The 23,557-nt window shown below is 36.2% G+C and overlaps 1 pseudogene; it reads right to left on the bottom strand.

The window, feature by feature from the left end:
• LOC123233811 overlaps window positions 1-22,524 on the bottom strand; it is a 28,315-nt pseudogene extending 5,791 nt beyond the window's left edge.
• Window positions 22,525-23,557: the final 1,033 nt, after the last annotated feature.

Here is a 23,557-nt window from a genome sequence, read left to right as displayed (position 1 = left end):
CTTGATCTTAAATTCTTTCCTTTCCCATAGATGTGACAAGTATACTATTCTATGTTCACCTAATTTGCTTATAACTTCTCTCTTTAAGTCATTTACCCATTCTGAATTTATCTTGGTTCAGGGTGTGGGGTGTTGATCTAAACCTAATCTCTCCCATACTGTTTTCTAATTTTCCAGCAGTTTTTGTCAAAGAGTGGGTTCTTATCCCAAAAGTTGAGCTCTTTGGGTTCATCAGACACTATCTTGCTGAGGTCATTTACTTCATGTCTAGTCCATCTAGTCCATCCTTCTGTCTCTTAGCCAGTACCATATTATTTTGATGACCACTTTATAGTACGCTTTAAGATCTGGTACTGCTAGCCCTCCATCCTTAACATTTTTTTCATTAGTTCCCTTGATATTCTTGATCTTTTGTTCTTCCAAATAAACTTCGTTATAATTTTTTCTAATTCTATAAAAAATTTTCTAAAGCTAGTTTGATAGGTATAGCACCGAATAAGTAGATTAATTTGGGTAGGATTGCCATTTTTATTACATTAGCTCATCCTGCCCATGAGTAATTAATGTTTTTCCAGTTATTTAGATCTAGTTTTAATTGTGTGGAAAGTATTTTGTAGTTGTGTTCATATAATTCCTGTGTTTGTCTTGGCAAATAGATTCCTAAATATCTTATATTGTCTGGGGTGATTTAAATGCAATTTCTCTTTCTAACTCTTGCTGTTGAGTCTTTAGCTAATATTTCATGATGTCTCACATAATCATTGAATTCTGCTCGTGTAATGGTTAGAATGGGTGGTCATCAAAAATTGTAATTAACCTTTAAATCACAAGACTATTAATAGCTAGATTTATTAATAAGAAAAAGAAAATAAGAGAGAAATATAGAAAGTGGGTGAAGAATTTCCTGGCCCAATAATCCAGATCCCAACAATTCAGTGTCTAGCTCTGAATCTCAGCCTCAGAAAACATCCTCTCCTTCCCTGCTTCCTGCTGGGTCTCATCTTATATGGCCTCACTATACCCACTAGCTCTCTTATATCACTCCCCAGGAACCAATCACAATTCCTCAATTAGCCTAGTGCCACCCAGGGTGGTAGTGCCTGTGGGATCAATTCCCTGGGTGCTGATTGACCCAAATTAAAAACAAATGGAAGGGAAGTCTAAATCTCTGATCAAATAAAAATACAAATTCCCTTCTCACACTTGCTACATTTTAATTTTCATAGAATCCATTACTGGTGAAAAGTCTTTCATCTTTTGGTTTAAGCTATTTATTTTTCTTTAAATTCTTTTCTTTCTTCCTAAGTTTATATTTCATTTTCAGTTACATTTTTTCTTATTTCATCCCCCCCCCAGAATATTCTTTGATTCTAGCGACCAAGCCAGTTTTCAATTCTGAGGTTCTGCTTGTAGTTATATTTTTTTGTCTTCTTTTGGATCCCTTGGAAGTCTCTTGACTCATCATATTTTTCATAGTGTTTGGTGTCTCCTTTTGTTTACTCATGGCTCCATCCTCAGTTCCTGTTTGGAATTTTTGTGCTAAGTTTATGACTTTTAGCATCACTCTTGTTGTGATGGTATGATCCTATCTGGTCTTGATCTTGATATCTTGGGTTCCTGACTTGTACCTTTCTTGGAGTGTCTGAACTCAAAGTGCTGAAATATTCAACCCCTGAATTTCTTAGGTTCAGAAAGTTATAGTCTTAAGGGACTCCTGGAGCAACTTGGTTAGAGTTCTATAGTTTTACAGCCCCTCTTCCCTCTTGGAACATTACAGTCAGAGCTACTGGCTCCCATTCTGGAGTATGTAGAAAGAGAGATTTCCTATAACACTGAAGCTTTCCCAGTCAAGTCTTCCAGATTTCCTGTTCCCTAGTATGGCCCTGTGTAGTACCATCTTGAGTCTGAGTGCAATTCATTTCTAGAATTCGGGGGTGTTACGTTCAAGGCAGTATTTGCACCTTGCCTCCAAGTCTGTGATCTGAGTAGTCAGAACACTGCAGATTTCTGAGGCTCCTATAACTTTTCAGTCCATTTAATCTGGACTTCTTCTCTTGCTCCCCCTACAACTCCTTCCTAAGGTGCTTCAGGCTTCAGGTGTCCCTAAAACAACTCTGGTCTTATAGTTGAAAGGCTACATGCTTATTTACCTTCACTCATGCCAACTTCTCTAATGGACTGGTCATTTAGTCCTCTGTCTAATTTTTTTGTCTAGGAGCAAAGGAGCTTATTGTGTTTCTCTTTGTATGTCTTGATTATGAGCTGCTTGGTATTATTTTTAGATTTTACTGGAGGACATAGGGGAGATCAGGGGTCTTCTGTGACTTTTCATCCAGATATCTTCATCCTAACTTACTACCTGATTCACCTTTTTGGCTTCCTTTAATGCCTAGAACAACATTTTGATTGTATTTATTTATTACATTTAGTAGATCATTTTGGAATTGGATTGAAAACTGTTAGAGACACATTCTTTTGAGATGATGACATTTCCTACTACTACCCTTCATGAACTTAGTACTCCATTAGGACTGAACTACTTGCTTCCTGCCAATTTTGTCCTTTCCTGTTTCTATTTTTTTGTATGAACTTACCTAGCCCAAGGAATAGTTATCCTGACACTATCTCTGCTTAATGAAATAGTGCCTTGTCCTAAAAGCCCAGTTCCTGTATCATTTTTTTTCCATGAGGGATTTCTTGATCCCTCCAACTATTGATCACATCCCCTTCCTTGAATTTCTAGTCCTTTATGTTTGGCTTCTCTTATGTACTTATAGTTGAACTTGAATTAATTTGTTGTTTCATTCCCTTGATAGACTACAAACTACTTGAGAGCAGGGAAGGTATCACATTTCATCTTTGTGTCCTCAGTGCCTAACTCAGTGTCTTAGATACGAATGTTTAACAAATGTTTGGACTGAATTGCTGTTATAGAAGTCAACAGCATTTTCCAATCCATACATTTTCCCCCAAATCTTTTGTTGGAGAATATTGAACTGAATGGACCAGTAGTCTGAAGCACCAGGAAACTTCTTGGCTTAACAAAAAAGTCGTTCATTCATTTATCTATTTATTGAACTATTGCCTATTAAATCTCTCTTATTCTAACTTTGAGTCGTAGGAGGAAAGAGAAGGAGATGGTTTGGATCTTATAATTATGGAAAATGTATGTTGAAAATTATTATTACATATATTTGGGAAAATAAAATACCTTCAAATTAATAAAGAAATGAATCTATCAAAAAATGTCATATGCAGAAGTCTGTGTATGTAACCAGATAAAGAATGTAGTCCCAGGACTGTACCTGAGTTATAATCTTAAGTGTGCTTTATTAAACATATTAAGCATAAGTGAGTTACTATATTTACCCAAATTGTGTGAATCTATTTTACAATGTGCTTTATAGCAAACTAATTCATGTAAGGGACTATAGAGACCAGAAGATCATACAAAGATCATGGAGGGCAGAAATGCCTAAAGTAGTCTCAGAAGAGAAGAAGGACCTAAAGTGGCTTCATGGATATTGGGGATTTGGGAAATTTATTGAAAAGGAAGAGACTTGGGGACAGTCATGAAACCATAAAAGTATGTATATTTTGCAGTTCGAGGTCTGAAGCTTCAAAATGAAGCTTCAAAAAAGATCTCTGAGATTATTCTGCTTACAATAAAACCAGATCTTTGTCACAGTCCCCCAAATATCGCTAATGCCTGTTCTGCTTCTGATTAAAGGGATGAATGTTTGGTTGACAAACCACTTCATCATTTATCATCAGTACTTTTGGTTGCTTCTGCATCTCAGATTGGAGGGTTGGAGAGTGGAGCAAAAAACTCCACTTATAGCCTACTTTAATAGAGGACTCAAAATGTCAACCATCTCTTCATTTGCCACCAGCTGCTCTGCTTGGTTTCTACTTCATCATCTTCATCTCATATTCTTTTGTACTTTCTGTCCTCTGCTTTTCAGTTTCCTTTTGTGTATTGTTTTCTCCAATTAGACTGTAAGCTCCTTAAGTGCAGACACTATTTTTCTTTTTCTTTTCTGTATCTCTAGCATTTGGTAAAATGCTTGACACATAGTTGGCACTTAATAAATATATATCATATCATCTCAAAAGAAGAGAACTAGATTAGGCATCAGAAAACCTAGAGCTTAGTTTAGACTCTGCTTTGTAATCTTGGACCAACAGCATTAGTACTCTGAGATTGTTTACTCTCTGTGAAGTGGGAATAATGTCTTAATTCTTCATAAAGTCTTGAGGGAAATGATGTATGATAAAGCACTTTGTAAGTAATTGACATTTCCATAATACTTTCTATTCTGCAAAGTGCTTTTATCTAACCTGAGCTTCATAATGGCTCTGTGAGGGAAGTGACATAGGTATCATTCTCATGTTACAGATGGGGAAACTGAGGCTTAGGTTCACATTGTAGCAAGTGTTTGAGGACTTCAGCTCACTTGATCCATCTTGTAAACTTGAACATACTTGACATCAGAAAGTGGTGATGTGTTTGTAGGGGCAACAATAGTGTATAGCTTACAAAGTGTTTGGGAAAATCAAGAAAATAAAGGCACTTGGTCCAGCTCAGTGCTGTAATGATATCAGTACTGAGGGACATTGGTCTGAATACAGACCTCCTTGGAATATCATACTTCTAAATTGAGAAAGCTTTGAAAGAAAAAATGTACCCAGAATCATAATCATCTGTATTCCTGAGCATCCAGGTCTGTGCATTCCATCTGTTGGTACAAACCAGAACTCACCTCTGCTCTCCCACCAGTGTGATTCTTGTCTGGGCTGTTCTGGAACTCCTCCATTGAGAATTTTCTTAAACTCCTGGAGGACTTCTGCTGTTTCTTTTCATAGCTATCATGCAACACCCACCCTGCCTACTTGAGCTCTTACTAGATAACATGAGTACCTCTTTGTCTGGCCACACATCCTGAGAATATTCTCAGTGTAGTCCTCTACCCCTCTCTCTAACTTTCCTATAACTAACTACCTTGTCTCTATTCATATTTATTCCTTTTACACTTATTCTGTATATTCTGAAAGATATACTTGTTACTGTCCTATTAGCATATAAGCTCCTTCCAAGAAGGTATTGTTTTATTTTTTTGTGTGTGTGTGTGTCTCTGTACTTCTAGCACCATAGTACTTAGTTAATACATTCTTGTAGACTGATTGTACATTTTCTCCCCTAATAGATTGTGAGCTCCTTGAGGGCAGGGACTGGATTTTTGCTTTTGTTTGAATCTCTGGTGCTTAGCACAGGGTAAGCACTTAAATGTTTATTTGACTGCTTGTATGATTGGGTCATAAAGTGGGGAAGGTAGAAAGGTAAGTCTTGGGTGTGATTCATTATTCTACTAAAAGTGAGAAAGGGCAGAAAAAACACAAGAGAGAGAGAGACAGACAGAAACAGAGAGAAAGACAGAGAGAGAGAGACAGAGAGACAGAGAGACAGAGGCAGAAACAGAGAGAGAAAAAAAGAAAAAAGAAAAAAGAAAGAAAGAAAGAAAGAAAGGAGGAAAAAGGAAATGAAGGAAGAAAGAAAGAAAGAAAGAAGGAAAGGAAGGAATGAAGAAAGAAAAGAAGGAAGGAAGACAGAAAGAAAGAAAGAAGGAAGGGAGGAAGGAAGGAAGGAAGGAAGGAAGGAAGAAAGAAACAGAGAGAAAGAAAGAAAAAGGGAAGGAAGGAAGGAAGAAAGAAAGAAGAGATGGGGAGGGGATGAAAGAAGGGAGAGGGGAGGGGAGGAGATGGGAGGGGAGGAAAGGAGGAGCAGAAACAGAAACAGAGAGACAAAGAGAATGAGAATACATGCATACTCAGTGAAGTATAGTCTAGTAACTGTTGATGAATTAGGATGAATCAGGTCCCCAAATCCAGGGTAAGAGAGATTAGACCAAATGAGCAATTTCTTCCCTAGTTTCACTGGGGGTGGGGCAGGAGGTGTGTAGAAATAGGAACCTCATCATTATCCAAACACAACACTAACATGAAGGGGTGAAATAATTTATCGTTAAATTACAGGCTGACCTATTCAGCATTGTAATTTTAATGTAAGACTAACCTTTGAAAATAGATGGAGTGATATCAATTATTAAGAAGAAGACATTCATCAGCTAGATGGTGTCTATTAGTAATTTTCTGCCTGAATAGTTATCTCATGGAGTACAGTTGCTGCCGCCTCTGAGCTGAGGGAAAATGAAGGGCCCAGTTACCCTTTCGTGACTTGTACGGCTGTTTTTAATCAGCTTCTATGTTGTCACATAAAATGAAGAGACTGAAATATGATCTAATGTGTTGTGTTGCTGTAAACTCACAGTTCCTTCTGATTGAAACACTAGGCATTCCCTCAGTTTTGGAGGGAGAAGGAGCTTGTGCCTTCCTATATGTTGGTTTGTCTTGGATTAATCAATAAAATCAGTATTTATTTATCAGCTACCCCTATATTAACTTCTCTGGCTCCAAAGTACTTATTGTTTAATTGGGGAGACAAAATTGACACCTGTGAAACAAATAGAGAGCAATACAGTATAGATGCTAGAGGATGTCCTAATTATTTGGAGATGGGAGAGAATAGAATGGTCTGGAGTCATTGATACTGGACTACGTGATACAAGGGAAAAGATGGATGGATCTAGAGGTAGAAGACCTGAGTTTGAATCCTGGTTCTGCCACTGAATTGTGGTATAATCAGGAGCACAATCCTTCTCTTGCTGGGTTTCATCTTCTTCACCTGTAAAGTGAGGAGTTTGGACTAGAATGATCTCTATGGTCTCAGTTCTAACAGCATACATGAAAAGTTCCTTCCCAGATCTAACATTGTATCTTTTGAGATAGCTTCTGGTTCTAACACTGTGAGATTCCAGTTGGAGAAGGCTCTAGGTGTGGCCAAACTAGTGATATCTTATAAAAGGAGCTACTATACATTCTCCTCAGGTCTCTGTCCTTTAGGTTATGAAGGCTATGAAATCTGAGGGTACCACATTCCACACCAGATAGAATAAGCTTTTAATTTCCCTCTCCCTCTCCCTCTCTCTGTCTCTTTCTCTGTTTCTGTCTCTGTCTCTGTTTCTGTCTCTTCCTCCTTCTCCCTCCCTTCCCCCTCCCCATTCTACTTCTACTTTTGGTTGTGATATATCCCCAGAAGAGTACTTTGGGCAATTTCTGACATTTATTGGGCTTGGTCTCTGTCTCTGAAATGATGGAGAATGGAAGATGCTTGCTTCTATGATTTATTTCACTTAATACCCATTAATAGCTACTGGTATATGAATTATAATGGTAGCTTAATAACTCATTTGAATAATATGTGGGCCCCTGAAACTATCCAGGTGCTTTGAGGTGCTTTAAGAATCTGCATTGAGCCCCTACAAATGTGTTTACTTTCTTTGGGGTAACCAGAGGACACTTTGATTCAAAGTTAATTCATAATTAAACTGTATCATAAGATAAGCATAACAAAAGACTGCTAAGTACCCAGGGGTTATACTCTTTTATATGTTATCTCACCACTAGTTAAAGAGAAGATAGGTGTAATGCAGCTCCCTGCTTCCCTAGAGGTCTGTTCCTTTACACCTTCCCCTTTATGGAATTGGAGTGGGGTTTCCTGTCTCTGTCAATGGATTCTTTTCCTTCAGTTTTAGGGATCCAGTCATGCCACTTCATTTAAGCAGTTAACAGTCAAATTAGATTTTACAAAGAAATATTTACTTCACAAATATAACAAAAATAAACATATAGATATTTCCCCTGGGGAGGGGCCATAATCCTCCCTATAGCACTTTAATAGATGGGGGTGTGGGGGCGGTTAGAGTGACAGTTTAACTCAGTTCCTACATAGCATTAATAATATAAAGTCTTAATCTAAAGCCCCACCTTGGGCATGTATCCCAAACTTTGGCTTCCCATGGCTTCCTCAATTGGCTGGTGGTAACATCTCTCCTGGAAGCCTGGGATGTAAGGTTCCCCAAGGCTTGAACTCTTGGGGCGGGAGTCCTGTCCCTGTCCCTGTCCCTGGAACTGAAAAGGACAAATGAAACAGATCAAAATGCCAAATCCATTTCTTGGGCTACAGGGCCTAAAAGGGAGAGAAGAGGGTTCTTTGCTCAGCTTACTTCACAATGCCTCTGCTCTGTGAATCCTTCAAACCTGGATTCTACTCGAGGGGTGGTGGGGGGTGGTTAGGAAGGGGAGAGACAGAGAGACAGAGACAAACAGACAGAGACAGAGATAGATAGAGACACAGAGACACAGAGACACAGAGAGACAGGCAGAGACAGAGACAGACAAAGACAGAGAGACTGACTGATATTTTTAAAGATACAGACAGTCTGACTATGTTTTCTTTTTTTTAACTTTAAATTTATAAACTTTTTATTATAATAAGTGATATTTTTCTTCCTGCTTTATTTTTTTTTAGCTTTCTTTTTTCTTTTTTTAAGTTTTTATTTTGGATATTTTCTCCTATTTACATGTTTCATGTTCTTTCCCTTTCCCCCTAAGCCCCCTTAGCCAACGCACAATTCCACTGGGTTTTACATGTATCATTGACAAGACCTAATTCCATGTTATTGCTAGTTGTACTAGAGTTATCATTTAGTGTCTACATCCTCAATAATATCCCCATCAGCCCAAGTGTTCAAGCAGTTGTTTTTTTTTTTTCTGTATTTCTCCTCCCACAGTTCTTCCTCTGAATGTGGTTAGTTTTCTTTCTCTGACTATGTTTTCAATGGAAAGAGGCTATGCAAATGAAGGCAACGGAAAGAGAAGACATTACAAATGTCTTTTTCCAGAAGCAAGTCTCTGGAGTCTTCTATATGTGTACTTCCTTAGATGACATGGGCATGCATCCATCCATGCACCAAAGCTCTGTTATACAGGAAATATGCAACCGGAGAACATGTATGGGTGGAGATATACATAGAGAACATTCATGACAGGTCAAGTCATTCTTTCAGTGTTACAATGATGCTGATTTTTTCCCTTCTGGTTGTGTTTAGGAGCAAACTGCCTTCTCTGTTGATCTGGGATCCTCTGCTGCTTTGTTTTCTTCTTTCTTTAGGACAGCTATGCTTCTTTAGCTACTTTTCGCTACTCTGCTAATCTTGAGTTACTATGTGATCTCATCTCTCACAGGGGTTTGCCAGCTCCTTAGTTATAGTCTATCCAATGGTCCATCTTTGGCTCTTTTCTGATGCTACACTCACCCAGATGCATTCAGACAGTTTAGACATTTTAGAATCTGCCCTCTTAAAGTGCTTTTTCTCTGGCTGTATTCAGAACTTCTGATCTTCAGTATCCTGACTGACTTCCTTTCAATTGCTATTGTACCTTAGTCATTAGTCTGCTGCAATCCTTTAGATCCTACAAAGGAGCTAAATGGAGTTTTGGTGTTGAGATTCTTTTCGTCTGGCACAATGCTTCTGGTTGCCATAAAAATCAACTTGGGGCAAGACTTACTAGGACCAGGTGCAGCCTGAGATATAAGTAAATTCTAAGTTCCTTAGTTCTATTTTCCTCTATGTTCTATGCCACCACCAATAAAAGAAAATAGTCTTCTTTTAAGGTGCCATTTTAGGGAGTGCTCCTTCAGACAGCTATTTGGAATAGAGCACTGGACCTGGAATCAGGAAAACCTGAGTTAAAATCCAAACTCAAAGAACAGCTGTGTGACCCTGGACAGTCCACTTAACCCTGTTTGCTTAAGTTTCCTCATCTATAAAATGAACTAGAGAAGGAAATGTCAAACCATGCCTGTATCTTTGCCAAGAAAACCTCAAAATGGAGTCACAAAGAGTCAGATATGATTGAATAATAACCACCGTGGGTAATGCTCTTTGAATGCCAGAGCCTGAATCATCAGTAGCTTTTCTTTTAGAAAAGCAAAATTAGATTAGAAAGCAAAATTCAACAATATGCTGTTTATAAGAAAAAACATTTGAAATATAAATAAATATTCACATAGAGTTAAAATAAGGAGTTGGAGTAAAATATATTATGACTTATCTGAACCAAAAAATCATGATCACCAACTATGACTTTAGCAAGGCAATAGGAAAAATAGACAATTAAAAGATACCAAGGAAATTGACATTTCATTGAAGGTAAAATAGACCACAAATTTATTTAATTACTTAGCACATGTAAACTCAAAGCCATCGTTTCTAAAAATTTTAAAGGGGAAACTAAGTGAAGTGTAAGAATTAATATATGATAAACTGTAATAGTGGCGGTCCTCAATTTACTCCTATTCATTCTAGATAAATCTAATTTAAAAAATAACAGAAAGATATTTAAAACATGGGTATAATTTAAAAAATTAAATATGACAGACCTCTGGCAAATGTTCATTGGAAACAGAAATATACTCAACTGTGCATGTCACTTTCATGAAAATTGATAATGTTTTAGGACATAAAAATCTTTTAAGGAAATGCAGAAAATCAGAAATATTCAACTTTGATTGAACATAATAAAATTATATTAAATAAAAATACTAAATAAAAAAGTATTATGATCAACTCTATAACACAAACTAAGGAATTATTGGTCAAAGAATAAATAATAAAAATTAATCATAACACTATTAAAAAGACATGACAACAATGAGATGAAATACCAGAATTTGGGGAATATAGTCAAAGTAGTCGTTAGGAAAAAATTTATATCTCTAAATATTTTTATTATTAAAAATAGAATGAGGGGGCAGCTGGGTAGCTCAGTGGATTGAGAGTCAGGCCCAGAGACGGGAGGTCCCAGGTTCAAATCTGGCCTGAGCCACTTCCCAGCTGTGTGACCCTGGGCAAGTCACTTAACCTCCATTGCCTAGCCCTCACCGCTCTTCTGCTTTGGAGCCAATACACAGTATTGACTCCAAAACGGAAGGTAAGGGTTCCAAAAAAAAATAATAGAAAGAATATATCAATGATTTGGAAATATAACTAAAATCTCAGAAACATCAAAATAAAAATTCTAAAATTTAGAGAAGGAAATTTACAAAATTAAAAAAAAATCAATTAATAAAACCAGTAGCTCTCTTTTTGAAAAAAGGTAACATGGATAGCCATTAGTTAATTTGACTTAATAGAAGGATGGGAGAAACCAAATTACCAGTGCTAAAAATGTAAAAGGGGAAATCTCAGGAAAAGAAAAAAATAAAGGATATGAATAGAAACTATTTTTACAATTATATACCAGTTAAATAGACCACTTAAATAAATACATGTTTACAAAAATTCAAAATACCCAAATGAACAGAATAAGAAATAGAGAATTTAAGCAACCCAATTTCAGAGGAAGCAATAATATTCAAAAGAACTTTTAAAGAGGAAATTTCAAGACCAGATGGAATGAGAAGTGAATTTTATCAAATATTCAGAAAGTAATTCTATTATTAATAAATTGTTTGTAAAAAATAGTAAAAGGAAGGATGCTATCAAATGCCTTCTGTGATCGATATAGTCTTCATATATAAACCAGGGAAAGTAAAAACAGTTTAAAAATCCATATCCTTAATGAACATAGATATAAAATATTTTAAATGAAATGTTAGTAAAGAGAATAAAACAATATCATAAAAGGTCATACATTATGATTCAGGTTGGATTTATACTAAGAATGTAGAGTTGTTTTAATACTAGGAAAAACTATAAATATAATTCACTATACTAATAACAAGAACTACAAAAATCTTATTAATAATATTAGCAGATATAGGAAAGGTTTTTGACAGACTACAATACATTTCTGTCAAAAATATTAGAAAACATAGGAGTCAATGAATTATCCCTTAAAATAATCAATAGTATATATCCAAAGCCAAGAACTACCATTATATGTAACAAACATAAACTAGAATTCTTTCTTAGCATAATTCATAAGGATGAAAAAAGTTCAAGAATCTCAAGAGAAACAAGGAAAAGAAATGAGAATGAAGGTAGCTTAGAAGGGACAGATTTGAAACTATACTATAAAGCAATTAATATTAAAGCAATCTAAAATCTATAAAAAAGAGAGATCAATCAATGGAACAATCTAGGTAAACAAGACACAAAAACATATATATCTAGTACCTTAGTATTTGATAGACACAAACCCCTAGCTACTGTGATGGACTCAATATTTGACAAAAAATATTGAAAAAAACTGGATGAGTATAGAAGAATTTAGATTTATACCAGCACCTCACATCTTATTCAAGATAAGCTTTAAATAGGTATGAAACATAAATACTGAAAATCACATTAAAAATTAGGGAAACAGGGAAAAAGTGTCTGCCCAATCTATTGATAGAAAAATTCATGATCAAAGAAAGGTCAGAATCATAGAAGATAAGATAGATAATTTTGGCAATGGAAAATTAATTTTTTTTGCAAAAACAAATTTAAATGAATGAAAATTAAAAGAGAAATAACTAGGAAAAAGTTACTTTGTGGCAAGTTTGTTATAAAGGTGTCATTTTAAAGATATATAAAGAACTGATTCAAATTTATTCTATTTTAATACTATTTAAAACCCTTTCAAGGCAGGAGTGGGTAAGGGCTAGGCAGCTGGGGTTAAGTGACTTGCTCAGGGTTACACAGCTAACTGATTCAAATTTATAAGAATAAAATCCATTATTAATGGCTAATAAGATTAATGATTTAAGGAGATAGATAGTTTTCAAAGGAAGAAATATAGGCTATTAATTATGATATGAAAAAATTCTTCTAATTTCTAAATAGAATAATTCTTCTAATTACTAAATAAATACAAATTAAGGCAATTTGCGTATTCCACCTTTCAGACCATCAGCCTAATGGGGACAAATGTTGGAGGGGCTGTGGGAAAACAGACATACTGGTTGGTGGACCTTTGAATGCCCACTATTCTGGAAAACAATTTGATATCATACAAACTTACTAAATAATACTTGCCCTTTGACCCAACTATATATCACTGCGAGGCTTATATACAAAAGAGATCTAAGAAAAAGGAAAAGGTCCTATATATTAAAAAAATATTTATTGTAGTTTTTTGTGAAGACAAAAAACTGGAAATTGAGGGAATGCCCTTTATTTGAAGAATGACTGACTAAACTTTGGAATATGAATGTAATGGAACTGTGCAGTATTATTATTGTGCTGTAACAAATGAGATAATAGATGATTTCAAAAATATGTTTGTGGAAAGAATAATGAACTGAAGCAGAATGAAGTAATCAGAACCAGAAAAACAATTTATATTATGCAAATTAACAATTCTGAAAATTTTCCTAGGATCACATGATTATTATATATTGGAAGAAGGATTCCAACTTAGATCTTCCTGAGTCCAAGTCCAACACTAATATATTCTGCATCTGTCTTGAAATGAGAACACTTTATACAATGACAACACCGCTGTAAAAACAACTAACTTTAAAAGCTATAAGAACTATGATCAATTCAATGACCATCCATGATTAAAGAGACCTGATGAGGTTCCTGGTTAAGATGGCAGCAGAGTAAAAAGCAGCTGCTTAACCTCTCCTAACTGAAACATATAGGACTCCTCAAGAAGACATAAAAAAAATTCAGAGGAGCGAAGGGACCCCACAACAGGGTGCAGCATTGGAGGTATGTGGAATTGGGGCATTTCCATGCTATAAAGGGGTGAAACAGCTCTCACTAAAACATGAGCTGAACAACCCCCTCCCCCGCCCCACCCCACCCTACCTATAGTGCCAAAGCCAGCGAACAAGAGTTAGAGCAAGTTTGGGGCATGCATTAAGTCCTTGGTAGCTACCTAGGGCCACCAGGGCCTGCTCCTGAGAGCAGCAAGACTTAAGACCCCAAGAGGCTAAAGAACGCCTGGACTTTGAACACAGACTCTGGTGTAGGCACGAGTGTGGATGTGGACACAATCCCAGACACGGATCTTGAGTGCAGGCTAGGACTCAGATCTTGAGCACAGTCTTGGACCTTGAGTGGGGACCCAGTGCGAGGGGTGCACAACTGTGGAATCAGCTCCCTGAGACTATTAAAGGAGCCTCAGGCAGAGGAACAAGCAAGGGAACCACCAGGAGGCGTGACCCTGAGAACAACTGGACCTGAGACCTCAGGAGTCTAAAGAGTGTAGACAGACCCTGAGTGTGAAGATAAACCTGAGAGGGTGCAGGACTAACAATGACAAGCCAGAGACAAGAACCCCAAAAGAGAAAGATCATCAAGAAGAAATCTGTAACACTCAAAAACTTTTACACAGATAAAATCCAGAAGACAGAGCAAAAAGCAGAGGAGAACAAACAAGTAATCATATCCAAATCTTCCCAAAATAATGAAAACTGGCCACAAGCTATTGAAGAGTTCAAATCTGAGATGATGAGAAAGATGGAAGACATATGGCAAGAAAATAACAGTTTAAAAGGCAGAATTTTGCAATTGGAAAGTGAGGCTCAGAAATCAAATGAACTGATAAGCAAATTGAACACCAGAAATGACCAGATTGAAAAGGAACACCAGTCCCTAAAGGCTAGAATTGAGCAATTAGAAGCTAATGATCTCTCAAGACAGCAAGAACAGATAAAACAAAGTCAAAAGACTGATAAAATAGAAGGAAACATGAAATATCTCAATGAGAAAGTGACAGACCAAGAAAAAAGGTCTAGAAGAGACAATTTGAGAATCATTGGTCTTCCTGAAAAAGCAGAAATTAATAGAAATTTGGACTCCATACTAAAAGAAATTATTCAGCAAAATTGCCCTGAAGTTCTACAACAAGAGGGCAATATAGACATTGTAAGGATCCATAGATCACCCTCTACACTAGACCCAGAAAAGACAACACCAAGGAATATAATGGCCAAATTCAAGAGCTTCCAAGTAAAAGAAAAAAATTTAAAAGAAGCCAGAAAGAGACAATTCAGATATCAAGGAGCAACAATCAGGATCACATAGGATCTGGCAGCCTCCATACTAAAAGACGGCAAGGCTTGGAATATGATATTTAGAAAGGCAAGAGAACTGGGTCTACAACCAAGGATCACCTACCCATCAAAACTAACTATATACTTCCAGGGGAAAGTTTGGGCATTCAACAAGATAGAGGATTTCCAAGTATTTGCACAGAAAAGACCAGGACTAAATGGAAATTTCAATATCCAATCAAAAAAAATCAAGAGAAACATGAAAAGGTAAATGAGAAACAGAGGGGAAAGAAAAAAACTCATATTTTTTAAATTTGCCTCTTTAAGGGCTTCAATATGATCTAATTATTGGTATTCCTATGTGGAGAAATGTTATGTATAATTCTCTGTAAGGAACTCTATTCACTATTATAGTATTCACTATTATAGTAATTAGAAAAATTATTCATAGGGAGAAGTTGGAATATTAAATGGTCTAAGATGATATGGGGGTGGGAAAGAGGGAGGTGAATAGTAGAGGACACCAAGAGAAACTTGAATGAATAAGAAAAATAGGATATTCTATTACACACAAAGAGCGCATGGGAAGGGGAAGGTATGAACACTATTATAAGAAGGAGAGGAGGAGAGCATTAAGAGGTAATATTTAAACCTTACTCTCAGTGCAATTAACCCTGAGAGGGAAGAGTAGCTTCATCCATTGGGATATAAAACTCTATCTAACCCTACTGAGAAAGTCAGAAGGGATAAACCAAGGGGAGCAAGGGAGTGGGGAGGTCAAAAAAGGGAGGGGAGAAGAAGGGGGAGGGAATTAATTAGGCCTTAAAAATAAAAAGAGCGGAATAATGAGGGAGGGGGTAGAAATGGAAGTAAATCAAAGGAGGGGACAAGGGTTACTGGCATAAAGCAAACCACTGGTTTAAAAGGAAATAGTGTAAGAAGAGGTAGAATTAGGAGAGGATACCAAAATGTTGGGGAATACATAACTGATAATTATAACTCTGAATGTGAATGGGATGAATTCACTCATAAAAAGGAAGCAAATAGCAGAGTGGATTAGAAACCAAAATCCTACCATATGTTGTCTACAAGAAACACATATGAGGCGGGTAGACATACACAAGTTTAAGGTTAAGGGCTTGAGCAAAATCCTTTGGGCCTCAAATGAGAAAAAGAAGGCAGAAGTGGCCATTATGATTTCTGACAAAGCCAAAGTAAAAAAAGATATGATTAAAAAAGACAGGGAAGGTCATTACATCCTGATTAAAGGCAGTATAGACAATGAGGAAATAACATTGCTCAATATGTATGCACCAAATGGCATAGCAACCAGATTTGTAAAGGAGAAACTGGCAGATCTCAAGAAGGAAATAGATAGTAAAACCATACTAGTGGGAGATCTAAATATCCCTCTTTCAGATCTAGATAAATCAAAATAAAAAATAAATAAGAAAGAGGTAAGAGAGATGAATGAAGTCCTAGAAACATTAGGTTTAATAGATATGTGGAGAAAAATAAATAGGAACAAAAAGGAATATACCTTCTTTTCAGTGGCACATGGTACATTCACAAAGATTGACCATGTAATAGGGCATAGAAACATTGCTAACAAATGCAAAAGAGCAGAAATAATAAATGTAACCTTCTCAGACCATAATGCAATAAAAATAATGATTAGTAAGGGCACCTGGACAGGCAAATCAAAAACTAATTGGAAATTAAATAATATGATTCTCCAAAACCAGCTAGTCAAAGAAGAAATCATAGAAACAATCAACAATTTCATTGAAGAGATTGACAATGATGAGACATCCATCCTACCAAACTCTGTGGGATGCAGCCAAGGCAGTACTCAGGGGGAAATTTATATCCTTGAGTTCATATATTAACAAATTAGGGAGGGCAGAGATTAATGAATTGGGCATGCAACTTAAAAATTAGAAAGTGAACAAATTAAAAATCCCCAGATGAAAACTAAACTAGAAATACTAAAAATCAAAGGAGAAATTAATAAAATCAAAATTAAAGGAACTATTGAATTAATAAATAAGACTACAAGCTGGTATTTTGAAAAAAAACTGATAAAATAGACAAAATACTGGTCAATCTAATAAAAAAAGGAAAGAAGAAAACCAAATTGACAGTATCAAAGATGAAAAGGGAGACCTCAATTCTAATGAAGAGGAAATTAAGGCAATCATTAAAAACTATTTTGACCATTTATATGGCAATAAATATAGCAATCTAGGAGATATGGATGAATATTTACAAAAATACAAATTGCCTAGATTAACAGCAGAAGAAATAGAATACTTAAATAATCCCATATCAGAAAAAGAAATTAAACAAGCCATCAAAGAACTCTGTAAGAAAAAATCACCAGGACCATATGGATTCACAAGTGAATTCTATCAGACATTCAAAGAGCAACTAATCCCAATACTATACAAATTATTTGATATAATAAGCAAAGAAGGAGTCCTACCAAATTCCTTTTATGACACAAATATGGTACTGATTCCAAAGCCAGGTAGATCAAAAACAGAGAAAGAAAACTACAGACCAATCTCCCTAATGAACATAGATACAAGAATTTTAAATAGCAAGTGATCAAGAGCATCATCCACCATGATCAGGTGGGATTTATACTAGGAATGCAACGATGGTTCAACATTAGGAAAACCATCCACATAATTGACCATATCAACAAGCTAACAAACAAAAACCACCCATTCCTATTGAAAACCTTGGAAAGTATAAGAATAGAAGGACCTTTCCTAAAAATAATAAACAGTATATACCTAAAACCATCAACAAGCATCATATGCAATGGGGATAAATTAGAAGCCTTCCCAATAAGATCAGGAGTGAAACAAGGATGCCCATTGTCTCCTCTATTATTTAACATTGTGCTAGAAACACTAGCAGTAGCAATTAGAGAAGAAAAAGAAATTGAAGGTATCAAAATAGGCAATGAGGAGACTAAGCTATCACTCTTTGCAGATGATATGATGGTCTACTTAAAAAATCCTAGAGAATCAACTAAGAAGCTTGTAGAAATAATCAACAACTTTAGCAAAGTTGCAGGATACAAAATAAATGCACATAAATCATCAGCATTTCTATATATTTCCAACACATCACAGCAGCAAGAGGTAGAAAGAGAAACACCATTTAAAATCACCCTAGACAATATAAAATACTTAGGAATCTATCTACCAAAACATACACAGGAATTATACAAAAACAACTACAAAACACTTTCCAAACAATTAAAACTAGATCTAAACAATTGGAAAAATATTGATTGCTCATGGGTAGGACGAGCTAACATAATAAAAATGACCATTCTACTCAAATTAATTTACCTATTTAGTGCCATACCTATCAAACTACCAAAAAAATTTTTTACTGAATTAGGAAAAACTGTAACAAATTTCATTTGGAATAACAAAAGATCAAGAATATCAAGGGAAATAATGAAAAAAAAAATGTGAAGGAAGGTGGCCTACCAGTACCAAATATTAAACTGTACTATAAAGCAGTGGTCATCAAAATGGTATGGTACTGGCTAAGAGACAGAAGGGAGGATCAGTGGAATATACTTGGGGTAAGTGACATTAGCAAGACAGTGTATGATAAACCCAAAGAGCCCAACTTTTGGGAAATGAATCCACTATTTGACAAAAACTACTGGGAAATTTGGAAAACATTATGGGAGAGATTAGGTTTAAATCAACATCTCACACCCTACACCAAGATAAATTCAGAATGGGTGAATGACTTGAATATAAAGAGGGAAAGTATAAATAAGTTAAGTGAACATAGAATAGTTTTATTTTTCAGATCTCTGGGAAAGGGAGGTTTTAAAACCAAGCAAGAGAGAAAATTACAAAATGTAAAATAAATGATTTTAATTATATCAAACTAAAAAGCTTTTGTACAAACAAAAACAATGTAGCCAAAATCAGAAGGGACAAATTGGGAAAGAATCTTTATAACAAAAAACTCTGACAGGGGTCTAATTACTCAAATATACAAGGAGTTAAACCTATTGTATAAAAAAAATCAAGCCATTCCCCAAATGATAAATGGGCAAGAGACATGAATAAGCAATTTTCAGATAAAGAAATCAAAAGTATCAATAAGCACCTGAGAAAGTGTTCTAAATCTCTAATAATTAGGGAAATGCAAATCAAAACAACTCTGAGGTACCACCTCACACCTAGCAGTTTGGCTAAAATGAAAGAAGGGGAGAATAATGAATGCAGAAGGGGATGTGGCAAAATTGGGACATTAATGCATTGCTAGTGGAGTTGTGAATTGATCCAACCATTCTGGCTGGCAATTTGGAACTATGCTTAAAAGGCTATAAAAGAATGCCTGCCCTTTGATCCAGCCATACCATTGTTGGGTTTGTACCCCAAAGAGATCATAGATAAACAGACTTGTACAAAAATATTTATAGTTGCGCTTTTTGTGGTGGCAAAAAACTGGAAAATGAGGGTATGCCCTTCAATTGGGGAATGGCTGAAGAAATTGTGGTATATGCTGGTGATGGAATACTATTGTGCTCAAAGGAATAACAAACTGGAGGAATTCCATGTGAACTGGAAAGACATCCAAGAATTGATGCAGAGAGAAAGGAGCAGAGCCAGAACATTGTACACAGAGACCAATACACTGTGGTAAAATCTAATGTAATGGACTTCTGTACCAGCAGAAAGCAATGACACAGGACAGTTCTGAGGGATTTATGGAAAAGAACGCTACCCACACTCAGAGGAAGAACTACAGGAGTGGAAACAGAAGAAAAACAACTGCTTGAATACATGAGTTGAGGCGGGCATGATTGGGGATGTAGACTCGAAACTACCACACCAATGAAACTATCAACAATCTGGAAATAGGTCTTGATCAGTGACACATGTTACAACCAGTGGAAATACTCATCAGTCATGGGGGGAGGGGAGCTCAGGTGGTGAAGAAAGTAAGAATATGAATTATGTAATCATGTTAACTTTTCTAAAAAATAAATATTAATAAATATTTTTAAAAAATAAAAAAGAGACCTGATGAGGAAACTAACAGAAAGCTAAAGGATTAAAGGTGCAAAATGAGACATAGATATTTTTGCATATAGCCACTGAGGGAATTTGTTTTGCTAGAATAAGTTTATTTATTGCAAAGTATTATTTTTTTCTTTTTTCCTTTTTTGAATGGAGTGGGAAGGAGAGAAAATAGATTTCCATTAATTAAAAAATAGAGAGGTAGGGGTGGAATATTGCATACATTTTTAGATGAGGTTACTGTAATAGCAGTTTTACTTAATTGCTTTACTTTGTTATAAGAGATCTCTCTAGAAATGGGGGTAATCTGTGAATGTTTATAATGTAAAAATAAAGTACACTAATAAAACTTTAAAAAAGAGAAATTGACCCAATGAAGGTATTAAAAGTTTTTCCTTCTTCCTGAAGCATTCTCAAACGTAGTTGCTTTAGCTTTCTTTAGCCTTTCAGATCTGCTGTTTTAGAACATTTTGATGTGACAGGTCAAGAAAGCATCTTAATTAAGAAACAGATTTAAAAATGCAGTTAAGTATTCATACAAACTGCCCAGGAGGCCAAATTACAGACTGTTTTCTTCTGGTTTTCTTCTTCCCTTCTTCCCTTCCTTCCCTCCCTCCCTCTCTTTCTCTCTGTCTCTCCGTCTATGTCTGTCTGTCTGTCTGTCTGCCTGTCTGCCTGCCTGTCTGCCTGTCTCTCTCTCTCTCTCTCTCTCTCAAGCTATTGAGTCTGGCCCAAAACACAGTATTATTTCATTTTCCTGCAAATTGCTGATAAAAATACCAGCAGTTTAACAAACAATGCAGGGAGAAAAATGTTAACTATATGATAGAGTCTTCCTGGAGAGACATCTGATGCAAATGCTGCTTGATGAAATGTGTCATTTGGAAGGTCCTTAAAACTCTGGGGACTATTCTAAACCAAAAATCTTGGAACCAGGCTGTTGTTTGATGCTTCTCCCTTTCACTAAAGGAGCCTAAGAAGGTGGGATGATGAGCCTAGTAGCTGAATGCCAAGCTACAGGTTAGGAGCTGTAAGTTCAAATTTAATTATATTTCACACATTGTATTGGCCCTTATATAGGCTTTACTTTCCTCCCCTAAATCGAGCTTGTATGAAACTTGAAACTAATCTATAACCAATATTATTTTAAGATATATACGCATGCATATACATTCACACAGGGCAGCTAGGCAGCATAGTAAGTAGATAGAGTGCCAGGCTTGGAGTCAGGAAGACTCATCATCTTGAGTTCAAATCTAGCCTCAGACATTTACTGGCTGTGTGCCCCGGGCAAGGGACTTAACCCTGTTTTCCTAGGTATCCTTGTGAAGCAGACAAAGATCTGTAGTTAGTCCTAGAGAGAAGGAATCAAGAAGCCTTAAAAGGCTTGAGCTTAATATAACATGGTATGTGAGGAGATGACTCCACAATGTACTCTGTTCTACAGTAACACTAATGGCACATCTTCTTCTGTCAGATAAGGCTTGCTTGCTTTTGCCAAACCCAATAATGAAATGTATGTATGAAAGGGTTTGAGTTCACATGTTTCTGTCTATCTGAACTCCTATAAAAGCTGCATGAAACTTCTGTTCAGGGTGACTCTCATTAGGAGGGCGCCCTGGCCAGTAATAAACGAACGAACAAACAAACAAACAAATAAATAAAGGTTCTGCTAATTCAAACTTCTAGGCTTGGATGTCTGGACGTTGTTGCATGAAGTGTTCAACGTCATTGTCTGTAAAATGAGCTGGAGAAAGAAATGGCAAATCCTACCAGTATCATGACAAATCAGCACAACTGAAAAACAACTGAAATACACTCACATATTTTGCCCCCACCCCTCAAGTTTAAAACTAAATTAAGACTTTAAAAACATTTTCTATAAATACATACATTTATATGTGCATCTATGAACCTAGGTATATACATAGACTCAGTCACTTATGTGTATATGGAAATACACACACAAATACACATACACAGACAGACATATATGTTATATGAATATTTATTTAATGAATATTTATTTAATGAATAAATAGCTAATTTAGAGTGAGGAAAATCTGGGTCCAGGTCCTGCTTCTAATACACCCTGTCTTTTTGACTCTGAGCAAGTCACTTAGCTTTTCTGTGCCCCAGGCAACAATCAAAGACATTAAGTGGGGAGAGACCTTGATAACCTTCCTCTTTAGAGTGTTTCTCCAGCTAGAAGCTCTGCAAATCAATGAAAAATCATTTCTAGCCTCCCTCTCCATCCATGCTTCTACTCATCCATCTGTCTGTCTCCCTGCCTGCCTGTCTATCGTCTTCCTTCAAACCTATGCCATATATATGCAAATATGTAATCACATTTAGGAAAATCTTCCAGTTTCCTGATCCTGTGACATTGCAGAGCAGAAGGCTGGGTATTGATGAAGTCTTCTTCCTGTGTGCTGAGCTCTCTTTTGCTTCCTGGGGGTTGCCCTCCCCATCTCTTTTGGGCTGGCCTTATCTCATACCTCTAAGGAGTGTAAGGGAAGACATGATGACAAATCCCGTGGTGATTTGTCCAGTCTGGGCCATGGAGCGAAACAAAGAATGATGCATTACAAGGGCTGCAAATGTTCCTTCCCCGTAATGACATAAATATTAGATTTTGCTGAAAAATGACATGTGCGCAATGGAGCCATTAAGAATCCTCACAGAAGCGGGGAAGCCAAATGACCCGCTAACATTCTCTTAATAAAGTGTGGTTTCCACTGACGGCCCCCAGGAAGAAACCTGACTGGACAGAGTCTTGCCCAAATATTGATAGGTTTACATGCCGGACAAATTCTGGTTTGCTGACTATGGTTCATGCAGTTTAGACCTTCACGCTCATTGATAAAGGTGAACTGGATTCCTTTTCAGAGCTGTGAGCAAAATAATCACATGATTCTACAAATTTCCTTTTAAAATCTTTTAATAATTGCTCACATTTTTTTCCTACACTTTAAAGTTCTCAAAGTGTTTGTTTTTATAACAGCACTTGGAGGTAGGTAGTACAAATATGTATTATATCTCCACCTTACAGATGAGGAAACTGAGTTATCTCAGACATTAAGTAACTTTCTCAAGGATATATAGTTAGTAAATAGATTCTGGACTCAACCCTAATCAATGGATTCCACTGACTTTTTTTTCTCCTACTATAGGCTCTTATGCTCACTAAGCTTCTTGTACCAATTGCCAGAATTTCCAAGACAAAGGAATGAGGTTACATGACTTGTCCAAAGTCACTCAGGCAGTAAGCGTTAAAGATGGAATTTGAACCCAGGTCCTCTGACTCCTTATCCTGTGCCCTCTTCCATTCAAACAAACAAAAAGTGATTCTAAAAAAGAATTTTCTCATCAGTGCTTTTCCCTCAGCTAGTGTTTGTCATTCTCTTTGAAAAGCAAATTGGGGAATTGAGAAACAGTTATTCTTCCAAGATCTAGGGCTACCTGATCCAGGAGCCAAGATGTTTAATTAGGAGGCAAGGATAACTGTTTCTTGTTTACCAGTTCTGACTATTGCAGAATGAATAAATATATTTTGGTATCTAATCTGTCTGAAAAATGAGTCTTCCTGAATACA

This window comes from Gracilinanus agilis, chromosome 2 (genome assembly GCF_016433145.1).
Source record: "Gracilinanus agilis isolate LMUSP501 chromosome 2, AgileGrace, whole genome shotgun sequence".
NCBI lineage: Eukaryota > Metazoa > Chordata > Mammalia > Didelphimorphia > Didelphidae > Gracilinanus > Gracilinanus agilis.
This window is presented reverse-complemented; position numbering and strand designations above follow the sequence as displayed.